Below are 6,000 nucleotides of genomic sequence, written 5' to 3' on the forward strand. Positions count from 1 at the left end.
TATAATAGAATAAAATACTGCTGCCACTCATTGATGGGCAGGGTGGATGTAGGTTACAAACACACACAAAGATGAAATGTACAAAAAATAAGATAACAGTGGTGTGGGTAGTACAAGTGAAAGAGCTTGGCATCTCCCCTCAGACCTGAGAGATTTCCAGGAAGCTAAAATGACAAAATGAGAGACAAGAAGTATTGCAAAGATTAAGATTCACTGTAGTGACAACTAAAAGACCAAATATGTGGGTGAGCCCCAAGTTGGACAAGGGACTGTGCCCAATCCGATTTGCTTCTACCCACCCCAGCACGTAATACAGTGTCTGGCACAGAGTAAGAGCCTAATAAATACCATAATGATTACTATTATCTATCTAGGTGGTCTGTCCATTGCCTCTCTTTTCTGGTCCAGCCTGCAGATATAGAGGCTCCTCATTGCTGGGAATTTCTAAACTGGGTAGGAAGGAAGACTTGGGGGACTTCCCAGCAGCAGCTGTCAATCACCTGGGGCGGCTCTGCCATTCTGAATGGCAGAGATTGGAAGGCTCTCTAATCTATCAAAAGCTCTCAAGGGAAGTGCACCTTTCAATGAACCCCTTTTGTGAACTTCAGTGTTGGATGAACCGCTGGCAGATGTTTTGTCCACAGTAGGAATTCACCTTGCTGATGTTTTCATCCCCAAGAGTCTCTTCAGAGTCTGAACCCCAGTTAGGCTCACATGGAAGATAATAAATTCATTGGGGGACTGCAGCAATCTTCTCTGAACTCACAGAATAGACATAGCATCAGGGACAGTCCAGTCAAATGATGCAACCTTGGGTTGTTATTGTTCAAAACATATCCACAGGGTGCTGAGCCCTCTCATCCCCTGCCCCCATGATGGGAGTTAATGTCAGAGTCTACATAATAACCAGTGCCACTTTCAAGAAAGTAACCAAGAACCTGTTATAAGACAAGGCTCGTAATGAAAAGAACCAATTAGTCAAGGACACAGGTATTTTCCCAAAGAGCTAGCCAAATTCACATAAGGCTTAAGCCTTAAGCCTATTGCTTTTGGCATAAAGACCCTACCAGAAAGGGAGGTAAGAAATTCTACAGAGACTCAGATCCCTAAGTATTACAATAGGTCTCCACACTCCTGTAGAGGCAACTTTAAATGTCATTCTGTAACCCAAAGAATAATCTGAGTAAGAGCAATTTGAGAGTGGGGCTGGAGGGAGAACTATTAACTCCAATTTTTTCCTCTTTTGTGGTTATAGATTTGAAAAGGGGATGTTCAGAATGTCCTCCCTGGTCTATTCATTGTCCTGTCTCCTTAATGAGCAAAGAGGTCTGGTGAACAGGATGTGAATTTCTACCACCAAATGCATTTCCCCTAGAAGATTTATTAAAATGAATTCCTGACTGATGACTTTGTGGCTAGACAATCTGAACTTTCTGCTTTAAAGCCCTATTTTGTCTTTCATCTGTAAAGGACTTTACCATGTGAAGAGGTAAGTGGAAAGATAGGATAAAGCCTCACTCCTTCAGACCTTTTCAGCATCAACAAATCTGACTAGTGTAAGTTTTCCAGCCTTCCTGATTTTTATTTTGCATTCACATTAAAACAACCACATTTTCATCATTACTCTATAATATTTTTGGTGGTGTCTACAAATAGATTCTCTTCGTATAGCTCAAAAAGTATTCGAGTATATTTCTAGGTCTTATTTACATTCACCTGATACTGACTTGAAATGTTTCTTTTTAAAACATATTGCAACTGGGAGCAGTGTGGCCTAATGGAAAGAGTATGGGATTGAGAGTCATAGGACCTGAGTTTTAACCTAACTCTGCCACTTGTCTTCTGGGTGAACTTGAGCAAGTCACTTCACTTCTCTGTCCCTCTGAGTCCTCCTCTGTAAAATGGCAATTCCCTCCTTGTTCTCCCTTGCCTTTAGACTGTGACATTCAGCATGTACCTGATCTCTTCCACTCTGATATCCCACCATTGCTTATCTTCCTAACCTAGCTTGAACTATAAATCCCTTGGCAGGATTTTGTAAACAAATATTTTGTTTTGATTATCAGGAGCTCAGAGATGTTGATGCATTTCCTATTTTGTGGTCAGTAGTCTTTAACCCGCTGCCATTTTTATCAACCAAGGTCATGGGTTCTAATCCCGGCTCTGCCACTTGTCTTCTGTGTGACCTTGGGCAAGTCACTTCACTTCTCTGGGCCTTAGTTAGCTCATCTGTAAAATGAGTATTGAGACTGTAAGCCTCAGGTTGGACAGGGGCTGTGTCCAACCCGATTCGCTTGTATCCACCCCAGCATTAGTGTAGTGCCTAGCATGGAGTAATGCTTAACAAATACCACTATTGTTGTTATTGTTGTTATTATTAGTAGTAGTATTAATCTTGGTGATGTCACTTTGCTGAGCCCCCCAGCTTGATAGCTTCCTAAATCCATTCCCATCTACTCACTGTCCACATCGAGACCTATCTGAGTTTCCTTGTTCCAGCAGGGCTACTGTGCATTTGCCACCAAGGACCTAGGAAGCAGTGTGGCCTAGTGGATAGAGCATTGGCTGGGAATCAGAAGGACTGGGATTCTAATCCTAGCTGTGCCACGTGTCTGCTGTGGGAACTTGGACCCTGTAAAATGGGAATTAAGACAGTGAGCCTCATGTGGGAGAGGGCCTGAGTCCAGCCTGATCAGCTTGTACCTACCCCAGCACTTAGTACGGTGCTGGCACATGGTAAGTATTTAAAAATACCTTACAAAACAGGACTACCAATCAATCAATCATAATTATTGAGCACTTACTGTGTGCAAGGCACTGTACTAACCACTTGGGAGTGTGTAGTATAACAACAGGCAGACACAATTCCTGCCTACAGCCACTATTCAAGTCTTTTCCCAGAGCTTGATTGTTTTTGAAAGGTTGGATACCACCTTCCAATATTTTGTTTGTACCAATATCTATGCATTAAAACTTATAACAGAGACTTCAAGCTTGGCCCTACCATCAGTAGAAGTTGGAGAGGTAGCAATTACCACTCCTATCACTGGGAAGGGAGTCTGCTATTGTTTTATATTAAATTTTGGGTTAATTGTGTATTTCATGTTTCTATGTGAGTTCCTGGGTTACCTACAATCTGTTTCCTTGGCAGAACTGTCATTTCTTCTTTTTCTGGAAAATATATGTTCACTGATCCCATAAGGAAGAGGAAGAAACCTAGGGCTGCCATAAGAGGAGAAACAATCGTAGAACAGCATCAGGAGAATACAAAAGGTTGTAGGTCTCTTGTCTGCTAAACATTTGGTTTATCATCCTCTTCCCAGTAGGATTTTAGAAAGTTCTGAACTATCAGCCTAATACACTTTTCTCTTAAGGGTAATGTGAATGTGATTATCAGTTGGCATTTTTGAGACAAGAATAGTCAGAATTACTGAGCTTGTCTATTGAAAAGGGCATGAAAATCAAGCAGAGTGTACTTCAGAGATGACTACATCAAAAAGGCTCTGAAGATATTGACTGTGTTGCCAACTCCATCACTGACCTTTTAGGACACCTCTGGGTAAGTTCATTCATTCATTTAATCATTACTTATTGAGTGCTTACTGTGCTTACTGTGTACCGAGCACTGTACTAACTGGGGAGAGTACAATAAATAGACACTCCCTGCCCACACTGAGTTTACAGTCTATATGGAGAGACAGATATTAACATATATAAATGAATTACAGAAATCTATATAAGTGCTATGGGGATGGGCAGGGTGGATGGATAAAGGGATCAAGTCAGGGTGATGCAGAAGGGATAGGGAGAATAGAAAAGGGGGGTTTAGTCAGGGAAGGCCCCTTAGAGGAGATGTACCTTCAATAAGTCTTTGAAGTGAGCAGAGTAATTGCCCATCGGCTTTGAGGAGTTAAGTTACATTAACCTGATCTGCTTCAATTTTCCACTGCATGAACTGAGTACAGTAAATACTTTCACATCTTGCCCTGGGGTTCGGAGAAAGTTGACAAGATGCTAGATGTGGTACTTTGGGTTCTGTAACTTGATCGTTTCAAAGCAAAACTAGCCAAGGTCATCATTCTCTATACAGAATCTGCAGCTCTCACCTGTACCTTCATTGCCTATCCTGAGTTGATGGGTAATGGAAAACAACGTCACAGAATTCATTCTATTGGGACTTACACCGAATCCAAGGTTGCAGAAAGTCATCTTTGTTGTCTTTTTAATCAACTACATCATCACCATGGTGGGAAATATGATCATTGTGGTAACCATAACTGCCAGTTAGACTTTGGACTACCTCGTGTATTTCTTCCTGGCCTATTTGTCATTTATACTGCTACTCTTCTGTCAACACACCTAAACTGATCATCGACTTTCTCTGTGAGAAGAAAACCATCGATTTCAAAGGCTGTATGACTCAGGTCTTTGGAGAACATTAATTTGGTGGGGCCGAAGTTATTCTCCTCACAGTGATGGCCTATGACCGTTGTGTGGCAATATGTAAGCCTCTGCATTACACGACCATCATGAACTGGCGCATGTGCGGTGTGCTGATAGGGGTTGTCTGGATGGGGGGCCTGGTGAACGCGACCATCCAGATTCTCTTCATGATAAATTTACACTTCTGTGGCCCCAATGTCATCGATTACTTCATGTGTGATTTGAACACTTTGCTGAAACTTGCCTGCATGGACACCCACACCCTCGGCCTCTTTGTAGTCACCAACAGTGGGTTGATCTGTCTATTAAACTTCATCATGTTGATGATTTCCTATGTCGTGATCCTGCGCTCCTTGAAAACACACAGTAAAGAGGGTAGGCGCAAAGCGCTCTCCACCTGCACCTCCCACATCACCATTGTCATCCTGTTCTTCATTCCGTGTATGTTTATATATATGCGGCCTGCCTTCACCTTCCCCTTGGATAAAGCTATTGCAGTATTTTATACGATTATAACCACTATGCTAAACCCCCTCATCTACACCCTGAGAAATGTCCAGATGAAAAATGCCATCAGGAAGCTATGGAGCAGAAAACTGACTTCTGAAGATAAATAGGCATCACCCTGTGAAAATGGTAATATTTGTACAAGGGAAGTGGCAAGCATGGATTTCAGGTAACTTTTTTAGGAAAAATGTATAGAGCATTCAAAGCTCAGTGAAGCACGTCTCATATATCTGTTGTATTTCCCAAAAGCTCATTGTAGTGTATTGCATTCAGTAGGTGCTGAAATACCACTACATGATCTACTAAAGAGTTTCTTAGCTGTAGAGGTATTCATTCTCACTTCAGCTTATTTAGCAATCTTTACATGTTAAAGAGCTGGTTTTGTTCCTGTTGCGGCTGCTCTCATTTATTTTTTTATCCTTCTCTCACCTCAAATGAGGAGAAATGAGAGGAGCCTGCTCAGTAGCACACCGTCAGACCTGTTCTAGTTTAAAGAATAAAATAAATGTATATTTAGCAACAGAGTGTTGTCTTTTTACCATTCCTTTTCCCATAGCCCCATCTAATATCACTTTGTACCAGACATAACATATTCATTAACAGTAAAATGGGATGTTTACTAATTTGATTCCTGCAAAGCAGGTCATAGAAAATGGGAATTCCCTGTGAATTTCAAAACAAATCAATGCTAATTGTTTTGCCAATCAACAATCAGAGAGGGAGATTAGGAATAATGATCCATGATAACATTCCACATGCATATCATGATACTTAGCTATGAAGGCATTCCAAGTGTTCTTTCATTCATTGATTCTGCACTAGATTAAGCAAATCAGAAAACAAAAACAACTTGGAGGAGCCCAAGATCAAATCAGAGACATTGGGACTGCTTGGCAAACTATCTCAGCCCAAATAAAGTGGCTTAAATAGGTCACTGTCCAATTTGAGGGATCGAAGTTTGCATAAGTCCTCATTCTGGACTTCAAAGCTCTCCATTACCTTGCCACCTCCTACCTCACCTCCTTTCTTTCCTTCTACAGCCCAGAACGC

At 41.5% G+C, this 6,000-nt stretch overlaps 1 pseudogene; it reads left to right on the forward strand.

Annotated features, from left to right (window-relative positions):
* Positions 1-4,141: 4,141 nt before the first annotated feature.
* Positions 4,142-5,060, forward strand: LOC119924037 (annotated as a pseudogene).
* The last annotated feature ends 940 nt before the right edge of the window (positions 5,061-6,000 follow it).

This window comes from Tachyglossus aculeatus, unplaced genomic scaffold, assembly GCF_015852505.1.
Source record: "Tachyglossus aculeatus isolate mTacAcu1 unplaced genomic scaffold, mTacAcu1.pri scaffold_78_arrow_ctg1, whole genome shotgun sequence".
Classification (NCBI taxonomy): Eukaryota; Metazoa; Chordata; class Mammalia; order Monotremata; family Tachyglossidae; genus Tachyglossus; species Tachyglossus aculeatus.